Genomic DNA, 21,975 nt, shown 5'->3' with positions numbered 1-21,975 from the left:
TGACTTTGCCCCCGGTATCCAACACCCCTTTGATGGTTTCAGAAACCTCAAGGAGCGCGGTCTCGGTGCTGAGATTTGAACGGAAGCCAGACTGGGTGTCATGCAGGATCTCGTGGGTCTCCAAAAAGTTGGAGAGCACCGACTGAACGTGCTTCTCCAAAATTTTTACGAGAGCCGGCAGCAAAGAAATCGGCCTGTAGTTGGCTGGGACCTTCGGGTCAAGACCCGGTTTTTTAAGCAGCGGGATGACCATTGCCTGCTTCCAGGCTGGCGGAACCACTCCCTGACTCAACGAGAGATTCAGAAGAGGGTTCGCCAGTGGATTGATCACTTCCGCGATCTTACCCAACAGCTTGGCTGGGCAAGGGTCCAGTGGCGACCCCGATTTCAAATTGCCCATAAGCACTAAGGAGGCAGGGGCTGACAGGGATGGAAACACAGCCAACGTGGTGCCATGCGAGGCCAGAGGGAACATGTCAACCTCAGATTTAAACGGCCTAGCCGATGCTCCGGATGGAAAGGAGTCCTGTATGAGTTTTATCTTGCTTGTAAAAAAACAAGCAAGGTCCGCCGCCCAGGATTCTGAGGGCACCTCTTCCGATGTAATGGTCCGAGGAGAGATAAATTCTCTCACTATGGTGAAAATCTCCTTGCAGGAGTTGGAGGCCGCTTCAATCCTCCCTGCAAGATAGGCTTTTTTTCCAAGGCGAATGTCCCGGTGGTAAGCCTTAACCACCGCCTTGTAGGTCAACCTGTCCACGCTATCATAGTGTGCCCGCCAGACCCTTTCGGCTACCTTACACTGCTGCCGCTTAGCCCACAGTGCAGTGGTAAACCAGGGGGCCGAAACCCGCTTAGATGTCAAGCGGGGGGGCAACACCGGGGCAAGGTCGTTAAGCCTATCGGAAAGCCATGCTGGCAGGGACTCCAAATCTCTCTCCAGCTCACCGGAGAGAGGACAGGGATGATCCAAGGCAGCCTGAGCCAACATCTCCGGAGTCACTCTGTTGAACGCTCTGAACGCTCATCCCCGTTGCTGTGGCGCAGAGATGGACGACCTGGCAATGCCACTGATCGCAAATTTGGCAAGCCGGTGATCAGACCACAGAACCGGGAGGATCTCATTCACCACAAGAACGGATGTAGAAAAGACCTGGTCGAGAGTGTGCCCCTTAACATGAGTCGGCCCCTGCAAATAAGGGATAAGACCCAGCGGGGTCATAGCCTCGGAAAGCTTAATAGCAGCCGGGTCAGACGGATCGTCCATCCGAAAGTTGAAGTCCCCCGCTACTATACAATGTTCTGCTCTCAGGGCCAGTCCCAACAAAACCGAGTCGAGATCTTCAAAGAACGTTCCAGGCGGGCCGGGAGGTCGATAGACTAGTAATCCCTTCACTGATTGGTGCGGCGCTAGGGTGATCGAAAAAGCAAGCGATTCAGAGCCGCGGATATCCTCCGCAGGCAGAATGGTACACTTCGTGCCCTTCTTCACCACCAGTGCGACCCCTCCGCCCCTTCCCTTGGCTCTATCCTTCCTGAAGATGTTATAATCAGGCGGGATTGCCATCGCCACGTCAGGGTTAGAGGAATCTCCCACCAAGTCTCAGTCAACATTAAACAGAGTGGCCTCTCTGTGTCGAGAAGCTCAAAAATATCTTGCGCATGACTGCATGCCGATCTGGTGTCTAACAGCATGCAGGAATACTCTGCGCCAGCGATGTTACTAATGGGGGCTGATGACAGTGCACGGTTGGGACGCCAGCCACAACAGGGGCAGCGAGACTTACCTCTGTGACGGCCGGGGAAGACAGAGCAGCAGCGGCTCTCACAATAATTAAGAGAGCACAGCTCCTCAGACGTGTAGCGCAGCATCGATGCACCAGCTTTGCACATGCTGGAAAGCAGAGCCCCACCCGCCGTCCCGAACGCCGCCGGGACGCTGACGGGCGCAGACGGGCAGGACTCTGGCTTGACTCAGGCGTGAGTCAGGCGCCACCGCTGCGCGAGGGGGGCGAGCTTTAAGTACAGCCTCCTCCTTCTCCACACGGAGCACTAGAGCGCTGAGTCAGGTGGCGCGCTGCAAGGCAGCAGCCCCAATATGGCGGCCCGACTTTGGAAAATGTATTAGAAATTTTTATTAAAGCATTTTATTTGAATCATTGCAAATGGTTATGACAATTTTATTATGAATCAAAAATATTATTGCAAATGAGAATTATCAGATTGGCATTTTCAAAACCTAAGTCCCTAACTAATGCTAACTATAAAGAAAATTAAAGAGTAAAGTCTTTGAGGGTTCTTACGTGTTCCAAGAGAAGTCCAACAGCATAACGCCCTCATCAAAAGGTCTGCAAGGAGAAGCATAACTCTTCCACGGGGCAAGAGTTTTTATACCTTTCTACGCTAAGCTAATCTAAAAATTGTATATTTTTCTCTGCTGAATTGGAGTCCCATTGGTTCAAAAGTGACAGGCGACGTGTCACCCCATTTCAGAATCATAGTTCTGTCATCATTCTTAGAGACCATTGTCTCCAGTTTTTGAACAACGCAGTTTCGTCCAGTTCGCAACAATTGCAACAAATGAAGTTTTTAGCTTCCTCGGATGCGTGGATGTCACAAGCCTTTTGCCGGTTCCTGGCCTTGGCCTTGTTCAGCTAAGAGAATGTCATCTCAGCACGACAAACTTTTCAGACAGGAGAAAACTGTTGCCATCATGGACTCACTCTGGCTCCAAGCAGATTTTTGCAAACACGGAAAATTTCACTAGGCCCAAAACCTTTTTCATTAACTATTGTATAAACAAACACAAGAAAATAATTAAAGCGAGTAATATAATTTGTTCTGTTGCCACCCTCCATTGCTAATAATTAACCCATTAGTCTAAGTTACCTAGCAGAAGCAAACAAATAAAGCAGCATTTTATATCTACCATTCTTCATTTTTATCCAGCAAGGTTCTTTATGCACCTATAGAGAATAGAGTGACACCACATAGACAGGGAAGCAAAATAAGCACATGCCATTTATTCTAAACAGCTGCAGTTAATTTTTGACATAACAATAGACACGATTAATTTATTATTTTTTCACAAACAAGGAAATGCAACATAATGCACGTTTATGAGCACACATGTTAGTAGCCCTTTATGTAATTTCTCGTGTATGTAACTTATAACTAGGTTGAATTAATACACACATAGCACAACTGTTAATCATATTATTTTATTTATGGAAGTGTGACTTCACGAGTTGAAATGAAAAACATTTCTGAATCTCGCTCCATCAACTCCCTCATCTGGTGATTAACCAATCACCACACCACACCCAAAAATTTGGTAAATTTTATCTCAAACGAAAATGGTTCAATTTCACTCTGTTAGTATTTTCTAAAGACTTGTTTCAGCAAAATCTTTGCAACTTTCATATTGAGCTCTGCGTAACTCCTAAAGCTCTATCTCCCTCTCTTGTTCCTTTTTGATTTTGTAAATTCTTCTCTTTTCCCTCATGTGCTTCTTTCTCTTGTGTAACATGCAACTGATCTTTGTCAAAACTAACACAAAAATGATCACAAACAAAGGTGTTAGAATCTTGCCAAGAACTGAACCACCAATTTCTTGAAACCAGGTTTTGATAGCTTGGAATCTTTTTGAAAGACGTTCTGAAAAATCATCCTCTTCTAAGGGGACTATTTCTGAGTGCATCTCTGTGATGTTTCTAATGTACATTTCAATATTCTTACTCTCATCTGGAATGTAAGTACAGCAATGCTGTACATGTAAAATGCCACAGACTCCTCCCTCTTTTGCTAGGAGTATGTCTAAAGCAAGGCGATTTTGCATCACCATCGATCTAACCGAAATGACCTCAACATCCAGTAACTGAAAACCACCTGCTGTGTCAGTGGACAATCTGTCAACAATTGTGGACAATTTTCTGATTCTTCCTGCATTCAAGGTTATACCTACTAAAGGTATCACTACCTCAAAGATGTCTCCCAAAATTTCCGAGAAACTTTCTCTTCTATACCTATTTGCATGGCTACTGATTTCAAAAGAACCTTCTGCATTTCTGTCAACATGAAAAATCTTTGGAAAAACAAGACCAACAAAACATGTCCCGTACCAATGGTCCGGGAGATTATAATAAGCCTTGTCTCCACAGATAAAATAAATCCCAGGAAAAATTGGATCTTTGCCTCCTTTGAATCCCCAACCCCCCATGATTTGATAAGTATCCTCACAATTGCTAGCTCCTACAAAATAATTATCAAAAAGAGTATTGTCTCTCCTAATGCAAAGCTTGCCACTAATTGGTTTGTCTATATGAATTGCAACATTATCAAAAGATTTGCCATTAAGCTTAGCATCCTCTTTTTGCCAAAACTTGGATTTGGTCTGTTTGACCATCTCATTTCTTTTGTAAATCACCCTTCTCTCCTCAACAAGATTCAGGAAAGTCTTTTCTTCAGCTCTCAATTTGCAAGTTAGGTTATTTCTATAAGCATACTCATAAGTGAGTTCATTAGTGACTAAAAAGAATTCCCTCATCTGTTTAGCTTTTTTATGTTTATTTAAAGCATTCTCTATTTTCAGGTTAGCAAAAATCTCATCATAGTTGGAATAATAATATTCCAAACGACCAGTTTGTAAAATAAGCTAGCTATCACACTGCAGGTTATGCCATAAGTAAGAGGAAGCATATTGTATGTCACTCCCTCAGAGACAGAAGCAGGCAATTTTACGCAAACATAGCAATCTTTGACACCCATGACCTTAACGTATTCTCCCAAAAGTCTTGAAAATGTATTGCTAGAAAAATCACCAACAGACCTGTCCTGATGAACATCTGGTCTGTGATCAATAACCTTGTTAGCTTTGTGTGTTGCACTATGTTCATCTTGACTAACTGAAGCTTTGCTTGTCATGTTGACCTTATACCTCTCCTTATCGATCCCGAAAGGAAAGATGACAGCTAAAACTAACGAGAGCAGAATTAATATGAGCACACATACCAGAGTCATCCTGCAGCATTTCTTAAAAATGGAACATTTTGAATTGCCACGCGCCATTACATAAGGCATCTTTTTTTTTTTTTGTTAAGAGGCTTTACAAAAAGAAGAAAAAACTAAAATCTTCAAAATATTTAAACACCCCCCTTTTTAATTTTTTTTTTTTTATTATTACCCTCTAACAATTTTTCTTCGACCTTGCGTTTCAAGTTATTCTCCAAGTAAATACAATTTCTTCGACCTTGTGTCACCTAACACAATTTCTTCAGCCTTATGCCAAGAACAGAAACCTAAACCTAATCCTAAATTCTAACAGGTTAGTATTTCAATCATTGTCACTAATTTCCTCAACTTCTTCTTCTTGACTACTACTGTTTATTTCAATTACAGGTGGAATTATAATATAAGCCCACTCAGGAGATTTGTATTTCTGATTCGGTTTCAAAATTCTTTTTGTCGTCCTAGAAATCACTTCTATTTTCTTTCCTTTCTCAGCCTTCCTTTCAGGATCCTCCTGACTCGTTATCTCATTCACCTGCTCCTTCGATCTCTTCACTAGCCTGACCCTCAACCCTCCGTTTTCAGTTGGCCAAGTCTCTCCTTTCCTCAAGATTTTTCTTTTTGGCTCAGACACATTAGATTTCTGTTTTCCACGATCTTTTCTTCACTCCTTCCTTCTGACACTCTTCATCACTTTCTCCAGAGTCATTGTCAGAAATTTCAATTGTTATCCCAGGATCTTTTCTAATCGGCAGCCTTACTCCGTTAGGAACAGCACTCCTTCTCCCATCACTGGTACTCGGTAATTCGCCTTCTTCCAATTCTTCAATCACCTTTAACTTCCCAGATCCGGATTCCTTGTTCCTGCTATCAGAGCTTGTTTCCTGCCTTTCGATACCCTCCTGGTCTTTCTTCTGAACTTGATCAAACTCTTCTGTTGTTTCTTTTTCTTTTCTTGAATCTTGATCAGGTTCTTTCTCTTCACCTGTTTCCTTTTCTGCTTCCTCCGCTGATTCTTTGTCTAGCAGATTATTTTCATCTTCAGAATCTATTTCAATAATCTTCAAGTCTTTTCCAATCAAATCTCCATTCACAGATGGTTTTTCCAGATGTCGACCTCTCTGTCGATCTTCAGTATCTGGATTTCTTTCTACTTCCTCTTCAGAATCTGAATCATCTGTCGTATCACTCTCTTCATCAGAGTTTTCAGGTGTAGGTATTGGAATAGTGTGACTTGGATGTATCCACCTTTTCAATCCTCTACACTTCACTGCATTTGTTGTTACAAGAATCACCTGCCTCGGTTTCTGCCACCTCCGGACCAAGCAGTTCCTTCTTCGGTGAACTTTTGTTCTCACCCAATCTCCAGGTCCCAGATCATGTGTCTGCACTTTGTCTTTTGATTGTGCTTCAGTTCCCACCTGATTAGACACAGAAGTCACTACATCAGACAGTCGTTTACAATACTCCAAAATCGCACTGTCATTAATGCTTAACAGTTTTCCTACTGGTACAAAAGCTTGCCTCATGACTCTACCCATAAGGATTTCGTGAGGACTCAGACCTGTCTTTTTATCTGGTGTACTTCTCAAAGTCATCAGAACAAGTGGAAGAGCATCTGTCCACTTTACACCTGTATCAAGACACATTTTTCCAATTCTGTTTTTTATGGTTCCATTAATCTGCTCAACTACTCCAGATGCCTCTGGTCTGTATGCACAATGTATTTTCTGCTCAATGTGTAATGCTTCATAGATCAATTTCATTAGTTTATTATCAAAATGTCCCCCTCCATCACTCTCAATAGTGACTGGGAAACCATACTTTGGTATTATTTCTCGAAGAAGCAACTTTGCCACTGTAATTGAATCACAATGACCTGTTGGAAACGCTTCTACCCATCTTGAAAACAAACATACAATCACCAAAACATATTTCAAACAGTTGTGTATGGGCATCTCAATGAAATCCATCTGTAATCTGGTAAAAGGACCTCCCTTCCGACCTATGATTCCCGTTCCCACAACTGATTTCCTGTTCGGGTTCATTTGTGGCAAGTCAAACACCTTTGGCAAAGAGACTCTGCAATTGTTCTAAACTTGGTATTGAACCACGTCTCTTTGAAAAGCCTAATCATAGATTCTCTTCCAATATGACCAGGGCCATGATACATTCTGGCCATGTCAGCAATCATGCAATTTGGTAAAACTATTCTGCCATCTTTGTAAGTCCAAACTCCATCCTCATCTCATAACCCTACATTCTGCTTTCAACCATGTGTCTTTCTCTTCATCATCAGCTTCATTTTGCAAGTCCCTAATTTCTTCCCATGTCTCAACAACAGATGTTAGCATCAATGAACTTGAACCATAATCTTTGTTTTCCCCCCGATTGAGTGCATAATCATTTCTTGCACACAATTTTGCAATTTCATCTGCATAAGCATTGCCTCTGGTGATAAAATCCTCACCCTTTCGATGTGCTGCACATTTAACTACAGCAATTTATTTCGGCATCTGTATGCCATCAATTAACCTTTTGATGAATTCTGCATTTTTGATTGGAGAACCTACTGACGTCATATAGACTCTCTGAGACCAGAGCTGTCCATAATCATGTACAACTCTGTACCCATACTGGCTATCTGTAATTATGGTAACTCTCAAATCTTTTGCTATTTCACAAGCACGAATTAAAGCAATTAATTCAGCCACTTGTGCTGAACGAATTCCTTCAAGACACGAAGCTTCTTCAACATCTGCTACTGTGCAGACCGAGTATGCTGCTCTCAAAACACCTCCCTCTGATCTCAGACAGGAGCCATCCACAAAGAAGACGTAATCTGATTCAGGCAATGGTACATCTTTAATGTCCTGCCTTGGCTTGGTACAGTATTCCATGACATCCAAGCACTCATGCTCCACATTATTTTCATCAATATTCTCAGTATCAGGCAACAATGTGGAAGGATTTAAATTCACACACCTTGCTATTGATACATTATCTGATCCCAGAATAATTTTTTTCATATTTGGTCAATCTGCTGTTTGTCAGGTGCTGCGTTTTACTCCTTGTAAGGAGAATTTCAACTGAGTGAGGAACATAGACTTTTACAGGAAATCCCATTATTATTCCCTCACTCTGCTCCAGGCTAACACTTGTTGCTGCAACTGCTTTTAAGCAACCTGGTAAGGCCTTTGCAACTGGGTCAAGAACTGCTGAGAAGTAAGCAATAGGCTTTCTCATGTTACCATGTCTCTGAATAAACACAGACAAAGCACATCCTTCCCTTTCACTGCAATATAGCTCAAAACCCTTTTCGTAATCTGGCATGCCTAGAGCTGGAGCTTCACATAGGCTTCTTTTTAGTTTCTCAAAAGCTTCCAACTCAATGTCAGTAAGAACAATTGGATCTTTCACATCTGACTTTGTCAGTCTCTGCAGTGGTTTTGCAATTACTGAAAATCCACTGATCCATTGACGACAGTAACCAACCATTCCCAGGAACATTCTCACCTGTCTCTGTGTTCTTGGAGGTTGCATTCCCTGAATCATTTTAATTCTCTCAATTGTCACCTGTCTCATTCCTTTTGCAATTCTATGACCAAGGTATTTTACCTCTTGTTTACAAAACTGCAACTTTGCAGGAGACACCTTATGTCCCTCGTCTGCCAAATGATTCAAAAGTGTAATCGTGTCTGTCACACAATTATCTCTTGTTTTTGCTGCAATTAACAGATCGTCAATGTACTGCACTAATGTCGATCTGCCTGGCAAATTCAAATCTTCCAAAGATCTCTTCAACAGTTTATTAAAGATAGAAGGACTTTCTGTATACCCTTGAGGGATTCTGCACCATGCAAGGGTCCTACTCTGAAACCGGAAAGCAAAGATTTCCTGACTCTCTGGATGCAATGGAACAGTAAAGAACTCATTGCAAAGATCAATGACAGTATACCATTCTGCATCATGCGGAATCTGGTAAAGAATGACAGCAGGGTTTGGAACAACTGGGCAACAAGGAACGACAATCTGGTTAATTTTTCTCAAATCCTGAACTATTCTGTACGTTCCATTTGGCTTTTTAATCCCCATAATCGGTGAGTTACAAGGACTGCTCACAATTTCTTTTAAAACACCTTGCTTGATGAATTTTTCAATTACAGGAATAACACCCTCAATCGTTTCTCCCTTCATTTTATATTGAGGAATGTTTGGAAAATCTATTCCCTGCTTCACTGTGATTTTGACTGGATCAACATGTTTCATCAGACCCATCTCATTTCCAGTTAAATCCCAAATCTCACATTTAACTGTCTCTTTCAATTCCTCTGGTAAATTTTCTTTATCAAAGGTAGGAAACAATTTTTCCTCTTCTGCCTCAATCATCAACATCGTCAGTCTATACAACCCATCTTCCTCCATGGTTTGTAATTCAATTCCACCAGGTGAGCAATATATCCTGCAATTCATTTTACACAATATATCTCTTCCAAGTAAATTCACTGGACTGCTATTACAAACTACAAACCTGTGTTTGTCTTTGAAATTGCATATTTTCACATTCACAGGCTCAGTAAGATCAGTCTTCATTTGTTGATTGCTGACTCCGACTGCTTGGATGGTATCCCCAGAGAGAGGTAGGTTTTCAATTTCCACTGATCTAACAGTAGAACGGGTAGCACCAGTGTCCACAAGAAAAGTGATCTCTACATCGTTCACTTTTCCATTTACAAATGGACCAGACTGGTCAACCTCAAGAGTGGCTCCAATCACACACTCTTCCCCCTCTCTCGGGCACCGTCAGAAACAGTCATCAGAATCGCTTCCTTGGTTTCCTGTTAACAGAAATTGTCCTGATGCACTTTGCAAATTTTGTCTTTGATTTCTTATTACCTGATCACATCCGCTGAATCCAATATCTGGATTGAATTTTTGACCTCCCCCACAGTTAGGGTAAGGAGGCAATGGAATCTGATTCTGCTGCTGGGTCAACTGCTGTTGTAGCTGTCGCTGAAGACTCAGATCGCTTAGTTGACGCTGCAACTGTAGCTGTTGCTGCCGATCAACATCATTCTGCATCTGTGGGTTTAATGATGCATTTTTAAAATTCCTGGGTGGATTTTTACACTCATTCCTCCAATGACCAATCTCGCCGCAATTAAAACAAGGCATCTTTTGTTTTAATTCTTCAATTTTCGGATTAAACTTCGGTTTGTTAGAATTGTTAACATTATTTTTAAACTTTCCCTAACCCTGATTCTGATTTTGCACAAAATTTCCATTTTTATTGTCAAGGCTTGCAATCTGTTGCTCAGCCACTTTCACCTGTGCCCACATCGCCTTTTCTTTTAACTTTTTCTGTTTAGCCTCCAACTCATCACTGCAGTGTTTTGCCTTCCTCAAAATATCATCAACTGAATTTGATTGCCATCCAACAATGTTATTCCTGATCATTTCTCCAATTTCTGGTCTGAGACCATAAACAAATCGGTAAATAAAATGGCTCATATCCTTTTCATCTAATTTTTCATAGCCACTGTATTGTTTGAAAACCAGTAATAACCTTTCATAAAATGAATGAACTGATTCTTTCGGCTCCTGGTTTGTCCTGTCTATTTTAACCCAGTCAACCTCTTTTGGTGCAATTTTTTGTTTTAACCAGTAAATCACTTTCTCATAAAATTCCATGACCTCAGGTGCTGGAGCACCTGTCTCTTTAACTCGATCTGGTTCAGCTTTTGGCCAACTCACAGCAATTTTGCATTCTGTCCAGAGATCTGATGGGACGACAATGTCGAAAAAGCCATCCAAATCAATCCACAGAACTTTTGAAACTTTAATAAATCTGTCTACCTGTCGGTACCATTCCACCGGTTTTTCTCTCAGACGAGGAAATTCATTAGTAAAGAGCACAATGTCCTGTCTTGTCCAGGGAACATGTACATACCCTCCACCTGCAATTTCTCTCATCGGAAACTGTTTGGACAGATTATCCAACCTATCCAACCTTTCATCTTCCTTCTTTTTGGTCCATTTCACTTCTCCATTTACTCAAGTCACCCAATTTCTTGATGTAAACAATCAATTCTTTTATGTGTGTAATTCTCCCTCCTGTATTGAAATTCTCAATGTCTTTTTCTGTAAAATTTATTCTGTAGTGCTTTCCCAGGTTTTTCTGTTTGTTTAAATCAATCTCTAATTCTTCTGCCAGTTCTTCCAGCTGATCGTATTTGTTCTTTATTTTCCATTGAATACTTTTGCTGATGAACAGGAGTTCAACAACCCGATAACATTTTAAACTGTCAGGACCAATTGTGCCAATTATTAATTCTTCCAAGTCTGCTTTTAATTTTGCAACATCGAGTTTTGGATTCGATTCTCTTTTCTCAGGAGTCTCAGCATCTGACTCTGCACCCATTGGTGTCTGGTTAAAAGAACCTTGGTTAAAAGTCAAGTCAGGCATCCTTGATTTTTCACGATTTATTTCAGATAAATCTGAATAAAATTTTTCAGCTACTTTTTGAATTTCTGCATTTAAAGGAATTGTTAAACCTGGCTGTTTAATTTCTTTTTGATCAAAGACAGGCTGAACAGGACCAATAGTTACTGGTACTGTCACTGCTTCCATGTTCTTCGTTATCTGCTGAATTCATTTTTTCTTTCAATCGTAAATATTCTGAAGTATTTGCAACTTCCTCATTCCTGTCAGTTCTCATCAGATTTCTAGGGGCTTCCCTTTCCATTGGAAAACTTCTGTTTTCAATATAAGCACTAGAATTAGTTCTTGTCTCAAACTGTTCTGGAGTTCCAAAAGATTCACAATTATTTGGGTACAATTTTGGAGAATCATTTATTGGGGGTGCAGTAGGAGTCGTTCCGGCAGAAACCGTTGGTGTGGACCATGAACGAGGCTGTCTCAAAGGGGCATTTTTATTATTTGTCGTAAAAATTTCTTCTAAGACTGGATCCTCTGATTCATTATCTATAACAACATTATTTTTCTTTTCAGCTCTCTTTTCACCTGAAGACCCCAAAACCATTTCCCTAATTAAATAGAGACCATCGCATATATCTCCCTTTTTCCACATACGCATTCTATCTTCATGCGTTTCTCGTCTGTAACTCAGTGTTTTTGGAGGTCTTTTTATCCCATTCGCTTCCTTCTGAAGTTGAAACATCTCATCCTCCCATTCAACTAAAGCTTCAAACTGTGTCGGTCTAGGCCGTGGTACAAGAGCTGACATTTTCTCTCTCAAATTTCTTAAAACCTTTACATTAAATGATCCATTATCCTGCCAAGTCAATACGCCGTCGTCCTTTGTGTAATGTTTCCAAATATCAAACCACAGGACAGTATGGTAACCATATTCGCCTTCCATATACGCTGCAGGTGTCTTGTACTTATGAAGTATTTTACCACCTCGCGTTTCAATTTTCTTGTCAGGTGAAATAACATTTTTAAATTTTTGAAACATCGAAGTCTTTTTCTCAACATGTTTAAAGTAATAAGTCATTTTTAAATCAAATCCGCTTAATCAGAGATGATCGTAAATGTTTCCTGGTTGTTCCGTAACACCAGCCAATCCGTGCGCGAAACACACCAACAAGCCAATCAGGTTCGAGCTACGTTACCACCTTGCTCGACCAGTAAAGACAGAACTTCTCACCAAAGCCAGTCAGCGTTCAGCTCGACAAAGTCACGTGAGCCAATCAGAGTACAGCTTGTGACGTATAGTACCCAATCCCTGCGCGGACCGTGTGACGTACACAGCCGCTGCGGTTTCTCGCGTCTCACTCTCAGCGCTCACCCCTCCTTCACAAAAACTTTTCACAGAGCCATTTTAAAGACGCTTTTCTCAATGAAATTCGATTAATCAACAACAAAAAGAACAAACCATTTGTCTGTTTCTCTAATTAAGGCGATAGTTTTTACAGACACGCGAGAAATTCTTTGTGTGGAATAGACAACGCTATTCTCACAGAATATACATTTGCCGATAAAGTATACTTTTACTCTACCCTTCAAACACATAATAACGAACGCGCTTCTCTCTGAATGCCCATAAAGTAGCAATTCAAAGTTTTACTCGAACGAAATTACAGAACCATTTACGCACTTTCAAACGGAAACTATCCCTAACCACACACACATGAAATCCTGGCGGGACTCTAACCCACCACTGATAACATGAATCGTCAGTAAAATAAGCGACGTTACCTTACCCTTCACTCAAGCTCGAATAAATTCTATTACTTTCCCACAGAGAGTTTTAGAACGGGCGCATTGTCCCTATACTCAATGCTTCGATTTCATAGACAATCCTCACTATGCATGCATTCTATCTGACACACCTATATCCCTAACACGTGCTGCACGACGACATCACTTGTGATACACGACGATACCACTATTCTGAAACAGATCAAATGCACTGTGTGACTTGTGACTTCACGCTGGCCACACTACTCTGTACCGGTACAACTAGGATTTTTCACGCCGGAAAAAACCTTTCGACTACACATAACGCAAATGAACAAACTCAACATATGTTAATCATCGATCCTATGCAACTACCATATAACATATCGGTTACCATAGCAGCCATCCTCTGCTACCAGAAAAATTGATCCAGCGGGCTATAGGAAATATGTCATAAGCAACGCTACCCAACTCCACTATATACACCATCAATCAATAAACACTCATAAGGCCCATAAATCTAACATGACATATTATAACCAACTGAATCATGGGACCTAATTAACCTATTCACAAAATTATATACATTTATATACAACCATGGTGAATGAATTCATCATACTTCACAAACCTACAAGCTAATTAAGCCACTGTGGCGATAAGATCTAGCTATAAGTAACCTATACCCATGAAAATAACAAGACCAGCTTGATTTCCAAAGTAAGATTTTTATTAGCTACTCATTTGGAAAATGTATTAGAAATTTTTATTAAAGCATTTTATTTGAATCATTGCAAATGGTCATGACAATTTTATTATGAATCAAAAATATTATTGCAAATGAGAATTATCAGATTGGCATTTTCAAAACCTAAGTCCCTAACTAATGCTAACTATAAAGAAAATTAAAGAGTAAAGTCTTTGAGGGTTCTTACGTGTTCCAAGAGAAGTCCAACAGCATAATGCCCTCATTAAAAGGTCTGCAAGGAGAAGCATAACTCTTCCACGGGGCAAGAGTTTGTATACCTTTCTACGCTAAGCTAATCTAAAAATTGTATATTTTTCTCTGCTGAATTGGAGTCCCATTGGTTCAAAAGTGACAGGCGACGTGTCACCACATTTCAGAATCATAGTTCCGTCATCATTCTTAGAGACCATTGTCTCCAGTTTTCGAACAACGCAGTTTCCTCCAGTTCGCAACAATTGCAACAAATGAAGTTTTTAGCTTCCTGGGATTCGTGGATGTCACAAGCCTTTTGCCGGTTCCTGGCCTTGGCCTTGTTCAGCTAAGAGAATGTCATCTCAGCACGACAAACTTTTCAGACAGGAGAAAACTGTTGCCATCATGGACTCACTCTGGCTCCAAGCAGATTTTTGCAAACACAGAAAATTTCACTAGGCCCAAAACCTTTTTCACTAACTATTGTATAAACAAACACAAGAAAATAATGAATGCGAGTAATATAATTTGTTCTGTTGCCACCTTCCATTGCTAATAATTAACCCATTAGTCTAAGTTACCTAGCAGAAGCAAACAAATAAAGCAGCATTTTATATCTACCATTCTTCATTTTTATCCAGCAAGGTTCTTTATGCGCCTATAGAGAATAGAGTGACACCACATAGACAGGGAAGCAAAATAAGCACATGCCATTTATTCTAAACAGCTGCATTTCATTTTTGACATAACAATAGACACGATTAATTTATTATTTTTTCACAAACAAGGAAATGCAACATAATGCACGTTTATGAGCACACATGTTAGTAGCCCTTTATGTAATTTCTCGTGTATGTAATTTATAACTAGGTTGAATAAATACACACATAGCACAACTGTTAATCATATTATTTTATTTATGGAAGTGTGACTTCACGAGTTGAAATGAAAAACATTTCTGAATCTCGCTCCATCACTCTTTGCACTGGACTGTAAAGGTAATTCTTTTAGCTGGACTAACCTGGTATCTGTATCCGGCATGTGCTGCATCATGGTGTCTTTCACACGGTCTTGCACAAACAGATTGCAGCGGGTGGCACTTTGTGCCTTTTAGCGCTATTTTCACTTGAATCTTTAAAGTGTATATCCCCAGTGGTACTAATTGGATTTTTGTCATTTTTATATAAAATTATTTATTAAATGTAACACTATTCTTCGAAATTGGTTGTGGGATTTTTCTGTTTTGTGTTCCTACTTTATTGTTGTTTGAAGTGCTGCATAAGTACTTTACATTGCCTATAAGTTAAACCTAACAGCTCTGTGCCAAGCTACCTATGCCAACTCAATGGGGGAACACAGTCCCTAGATACAATGACACTAGCCATACTAGATGAGCTCTCCATTCGAAACCATCGTATAGGTAAGATGACTCCTCTTCCCCACATTCTAAAACTGGCTAGCCCAAACACAAGGTCTCTTCAATGTCACAGTCTTGAGGTTTTCACTTTGCTTCAAGATGAAGATATAGATATCCTCACTCTGACAGAGACCTGGCTTGGGGAAAACTCTTTACCTGACATTATAGCGGCTGTACCATCAAGTTATGACATACACTGGCATAATCGTGTTGGGAACACCCGAGGTGGAGGAGTGGCAATTTTATTTAAAAAAACCCTAGCTATTACTAAAATCTTGGCAGAAACCGTCGACCTGGCCGACATGATCGCAGTAAAAATCATGTTTGAAAACACATGCTTAATCATAGTCACTGTCTATCGTCCACCTAACTCCACTTCAGCCTTTAATGAGTTATTCATGGTCAGCACCTCCGACATATGCTCACGCTATAAGAACATTGTAGTCACGGGGGATTTTAACTTACACTGGGACAAGGAGAGAAAAGAGCCAGCAGCCAGCTCTCTGGAGATAACAATGACCTCCCTATGCTTTAGACAACTGGTAAACTCCCCCACACATACAAAGGGCCATACCCTTGACTTGATCTGGTCCTTAGACCCCAAGGTCACTCTTACCAAAGTGCACCCTTGTATATGGTCTGACCACCACCTTATCTACTGCGAGGTCCCCATTAATGGCAAACCTCCACAACCATCATCAAACATTATAAAAACCCGTCAGTGGAAAAAGGTAGATTCACAAACACTGACTATGTCACTCAGTAAACTTATCCATCCTCAGGCCCTAGACACGGATATAGACCAGGAGTACAGGGAGATAACAGATAGCTTGTCGAGAGCAATCGACCAGATTGCACCAGTAAGAGTTCAAATAAAAAATGGTGATGGGAAAAGAGCCCCCTGGTTTACACCTGCCCTGAGAGACTATAGGAGAGAGCTACGTATCATCGAGAGAAACTGGAGGAATAAAAAAGATGAAGTATCCCGGGACCAATACAAGAAATCCCTTCGCATTTACAAAAGACATATACAGGAATCTAAAGCGTTATTTTATGAAACACGTATCAATAGAGCAGAAAATGTCCAGAACGAGACCTTCAAAATTCTCACGGAACTTAGCAAGAGAACACAACACACGGACAACACAATTAGTTGCGATGCTTTCCTGACATATTTTTTAGAGAAAGTAGACATCATTCTGAAAGAAATAAAAAATACTGCCACTGATCTAACAGATCCACAACAAGTCAAAACCCCAGCAGGGATGTTTATGTCTAGCTTTCCGCTGATTGAACCACTAGACCTGGAACTCCTGATGAGGAATATTAAGTCAGGCTCCCCAGCGGACCCTTGCCCTCCGAGCGTGTTTCGCTTAGCCCGCCCCACTTTAGAAGATCACATCCTGTCCCTATTAAACAAATCCCTGGACATGGGGCAACTACCAGCTAGCTTCAAAGAAGCCCGTGTTAGGCCACTCATAAAGAAAGTGGGGTCAGACCCCAAAGTGCTAAAGAACTACCGACCGATATCCCAGCTGCCATTCCTGTCCAAAGTCTTGGAGCAGCACGTCCTGAAATCCCTATCGGTTTTCTTGGAATCCAACCAGCTGCTTCACGAAATGCAAGCGGGGTTCCGTGCTCACCACAGTACCGAGCTGGTTATGCTCTCAGTACTGGACGACCTCAGAGGTATGGCTGACCGGAAACATCCAAGCGCCCTGATACTTTTAGATCTGTCAGCGGCGTTTGATACCGTCAGCCATACCCTACTCCTGGAAAGGCTGACAGGATTGGGGTTTCGGGATTCAGCTTATCTCTGGCTAGAATCATTCCTGTCCGGGAGAACGCAGAGGATCCAGCTGGGAGATGGGGTGTCAGGAGTGGGGGAACTCACATGTGGGGTACCGCAGGGCTCTGCCCTATCACCCCTCCTGTTCAACCTCTACCTACAACCACTTATAAGCGCCCTGGCAGAGATGGGTTGTCGCGTGTTCAACTATGCTGATGACACCCAACTGCTGTTGAGCATAGATGACACTGCACAGGCCCAGCTACAGGCGCAAAAAGTACTTAGGTATACTGTCAACTGGATGTCCAGGTATCTCCTGAAGATCAACCCGGAGAAAACCGAAGTGCTAATAGTGTCACATACTTGCTCCCCCTGGAGCGACCTATACTTGCCTCAGGAACTTGGCCCCATCCCCAACCCCGTCAACACGGTAAAAAGCCTGGGCATTAAGGTAGATAGTGCTCTTTCAATGGTGAGCCAGGTTTCCGCAGTGGTGGGAACTTGCAATGGGCTCATAAGACAACTGCGCAAACTAGTGCCACTTCTTTCCCAGTCCATGCTCCGCACTGTAATTTCGGCCACCATACTGTCAAGGCTGGACTACGGAAACGCACTTTACCTAGGTCTACCAAAGGTACTAACGAACCGACTGCAAGTGGTATTAAACGATGCGGCACGACTTATTTTTAAACTTCCAAGAAGATCACGTGCATCCCCATTGCTACAGAGAATCCACTGGCTGCCAGTAACGCAGAGATCCATATTCAAAAGCCTCTGCATAGCCCACAAGGCCATCTATGGACAAGCCCCAGCCTACATTAAGAAAAAACTAGAGATCTACCGACCTGAAAGAAACCTGAGATCCTCGGAGGCCCAATTACTCGTATGCCCCCGATTTAGATTAGCAACAAAAGGTGGGAGATCTTTCTCGACCTTACTGCGAAGGATCTGGAATGAACTACCCGAAGCCTTACGTAAAGAAGGAAACCTGCTCCGTTTCAGAAAATCCCTTAAAACCATCTTATTTAGAGCAGCGGTAAATCATGTCTAGCTCCCCCACCGTTGTGTCACCATCTAGGTTGTTGTGTCTGACAGTTCAAAAGCGCCTTGGTACCTGCAGGTGATTTGGCGCTATATAAGCTGACTATAACAATAACAACAATAACAAAGGGTTGCGCTTCCTCTCCTCAACAATTTTGGGGGTCTTTATTATAATTGATTTCCAGACACCAAATTTGATTTATGGTCTGACCCTTTGAAGTTCATGCTTAAAGTCTGCTTCATTTTGAGGTACCTCTCCTTTGTCAAGTCCTTTTTTTCGAAAGCAGTCTGGCACAGCAGGACCAACTGCAAATCTGATAGCTCCACAATGCAGGCAAGGGGAGCAATCCACACATCTGTCTGGGTAGATTCTTCTTCGTCCTGTTGCTCCTCCAGTCTGCCTCAGGTCTCCCAAAATTGAACCGAGAGCCTTCTATGTATCATACAATTCATAGGCACACATATACATATAACACACATGCAACCGCACACATGCCTGAACAGCACTGCATATTAACTTTATGTAAGCCAAGGGTGAGTTTAGTACACAGTAGTGGAACTTTACATAAGTGAGCCTGCAGGTCTCACTTCAGTGACAGAGGTAAAAAGATCTGTTCACTTCTCCTGATCACTACACAGTATGCTGTCACCACCCCATGTGTGCTACCTAACTCCTGGAAAAAGTAATAGCTTTTTACCACTATGAGTGAAGCACTTTGTGCAGCCCTCCCATTCCAACATGACTCCAATCCTTGAGACAGGCCTATGTCATGGTGAACAGATAAAATCTGTGTTTTTCTATGACAACAAAAATCAGTACCAAAGATCCAGGCATTGTTGCAGCTGGGGCACTCAAGCAGGTGGGCCCATCCATCACCATGTGAGGGACCTTTCTTTCCAGAAAAAAATGGTAGAATAATAGGTAACATTTTACAGGGAAGAAGAGTATGCTAGAAATTGGTCGAAGGAAAAACATAGAGAAAAGGAGGGGAGTGTGGTCCTCCAGAAAGAGGTAAAGCGGTAAAGTAGAAAGAGGTGAACAGTGGGACAATGAGGTAGCAAAACATGCAAAATAGGAAAAGGCATAGAAAAATAAGTCAGGCCAAGAGATTAGTGAGAGAGAAAGGTGCAGAGTGAGAGGACTGCTGACTAGAAAGAAAGAAAAGATATTGCAAGAAAAAGGTGACGTAGAGAGAAAGTGCTGGAGTAGAAAAAAAGAGGTTAGGTTGATACAGATGTAGACAGGAAGAAAGGGTGAGGTAAGAGTGATCTAGCGTTTGGGGATAGAGTAGTGAGGTAGGAAGAGTGAACTGAAATAGAAAAGAATGTGCACAGAGAGATGATGGAGAGGCGGCAAAAGAGGTAACAAGAAAGGATTAAGGTGGTAAAAGGTAAGGTAGAGTTAAAGTGGTAGAAATGGAGCAAAGGTGAAGAGATGAGGTATTGAGTGAAGGGTAATGTACATGGATATGTTAGATAAGGAGAGAGCTATAAAGAAGTGAGTTAGAAAGAGATTAGGTAGAGAGAGGAAATGTACACAAAGGTAAACGTTGGAGTGAATGGTGCAGTAGATGAAAGAGTGAAACAGAGAGGAGAAATGTAAACAGATCCATAAGGTGCAAAATTAGGCATGAGCGAGAGAGTTGAAGGAGAGAGTATGGTAGTAAGGCCGTGGTGTAAGGATAGACACAGAGAGTTCTAGACAGTTAAAGTTGTGACACAGAGTTAGAGAACAATAGGGTTGAGAGAGATGTTTTGAAAGCGAAATGGGGTAGAGAGATTTGAGCTAGAAAGAGAAGGGGTAGCATTGTAGAGAGAGGTAAAGATAGAAGGATAAGGTTGAAGAGGTGAGATAAAGTAAAGAGCCAGAGACAGACACATCAGCAGCTGCCTGGGAGAGTGAGGACTAAGGTTGAAAGGCCCATAAGGCTCAACCGTCAAAATAAAAATGAAATTGAAATTGATTTTTATGCACACCTCATCACTTTACTAGGCAGCCATTCCAATTGCGCTCTTTGCTCAAGCCTTAAATAGCTGTGACAGAGACAGCGAGAGAGAGAGAAGGTAAGACAGTGACGTTGAGAGAGACAGAAGTAAAGAGAGGTAAATTGTGGTAGTGAGGGAAGCATAGAGTGAATCAAGGTGCAAAGAGAGTGGTGAGGTAGAATGGTGGGCAAAATAAAAAGTGAGGCATAAACAGGTCAGGAAAAGAAAGTAATGTGAGGGGGTTAAGGGTTAAGTGAGAATTGAGTTGTAGAGAGAAGGAGTAGAGATAGAAAGGTAGTGTCAAGGTAAAGACAGTGAAATGTGATAGGGAGATTATGACTAGAAAGATACAAAAAGATACTTATGAATTAGAAATGGTGAGTTGAAACCAGGGGTGTAACACAGACCCCCGCAGCCCCCGTGGTGGGGCCCCGCGCTCCAGGTGCCCCCTCACTCAGCGGAGCCAGCAAGCAAGCCTCAAGTCTGTGTGAGCACCATTTCATTCATGATTGAAGTTCAATCATGAATTGAATGGTGCGCACGGTGGCCTCCCCATAAATCAAATGGTGCGCACCGCGCACGTCAGGGCCAGTGGTCTCTTCTTAAGTAAATGGTGCCGTTGCGCCGCTGCGCTTGCCGCACGCCCTGGCTGCTGGCCTCTTAATTGATTGGTAATGGTGGTGCGCACTGCGCACTCCCGGGCCCCGGCCGGGCCTCTCTTCACAATTAAAATGGGGCTCGGAGGCGCGCAGTTGTCTCCGCGTATACCTGAGTGCGCGGTCTTCAGGGTGGGGGTACAATGCCATTGTAATGCGTAATGCGCAGCCACAGCGCAATCGATAGTGCTTGTGACTCAGGACTGGAATAACTTGTGAGGAGAGCGAGACATCCCTTTCAACTTGATTCAGATCCCCGGACTAAGGTAACTGGTCAAATGAAATGTTGCCCAAAATATGCATTGCCTGAAACATCGCTCATTTATAAGTTCGCTTTATGCGACAGTATTTTTCAATCTTGGGTAGAGTGACTGAGGCTTTAAGTTTGTTGTTCAAAATGTAAGATCGAGGTGAGCCATCCTGCACTACTTTTTGGCCTGGAGGAAAAGCTGTCCTTAACTTTCTTTCACAGATAACCTTGTATGCTATTTTAATTGCTAGAATGCAAATTATATGATACAGTATGAGTGATATTGGTTTCTCTTTTAGTTTATGGCATAAAAAATACATTAAGATCTATGCAGTGCTTAATTTGTTGCATATTAAGGCTGCATAGTCTTGAATCCATCCAGGACTCTCTATACCACTAAAGGACACTCCCTGACCCTTTATCTCACTCTTGTGGGTTCCTGCTTCCTCCTTTTGCAACAGTTCTCCCTCTGTCTCTTGCTCCTACTTTACTCTTAGTGTGTATTCCTCGCTCTTGTTCTCGAGAAAAAAAAAATTGAGGAAAATTCAGTACTGGTGAACGCCACCGGCAACCACTGGCTCAAATTAAGCTTTGGAACTAAAGCCATTGGTGTTTTTCAATATAATGCAGAACTATAACTCCTGAAAAGGACATATTAGGATTTTGGTTATCTGTCGGAAATCTAA

The sequence above is a fragment of the Lissotriton helveticus genome, chromosome 1_1, assembly GCF_964261635.1.
Source record: "Lissotriton helveticus chromosome 1_1, aLisHel1.1, whole genome shotgun sequence".
Classification (NCBI taxonomy): Eukaryota; Metazoa; Chordata; class Amphibia; order Caudata; family Salamandridae; genus Lissotriton; species Lissotriton helveticus.
The sequence above is the reverse complement of the archived record's forward strand: the minus strand, read 5'-3'. Positions refer to the sequence as shown.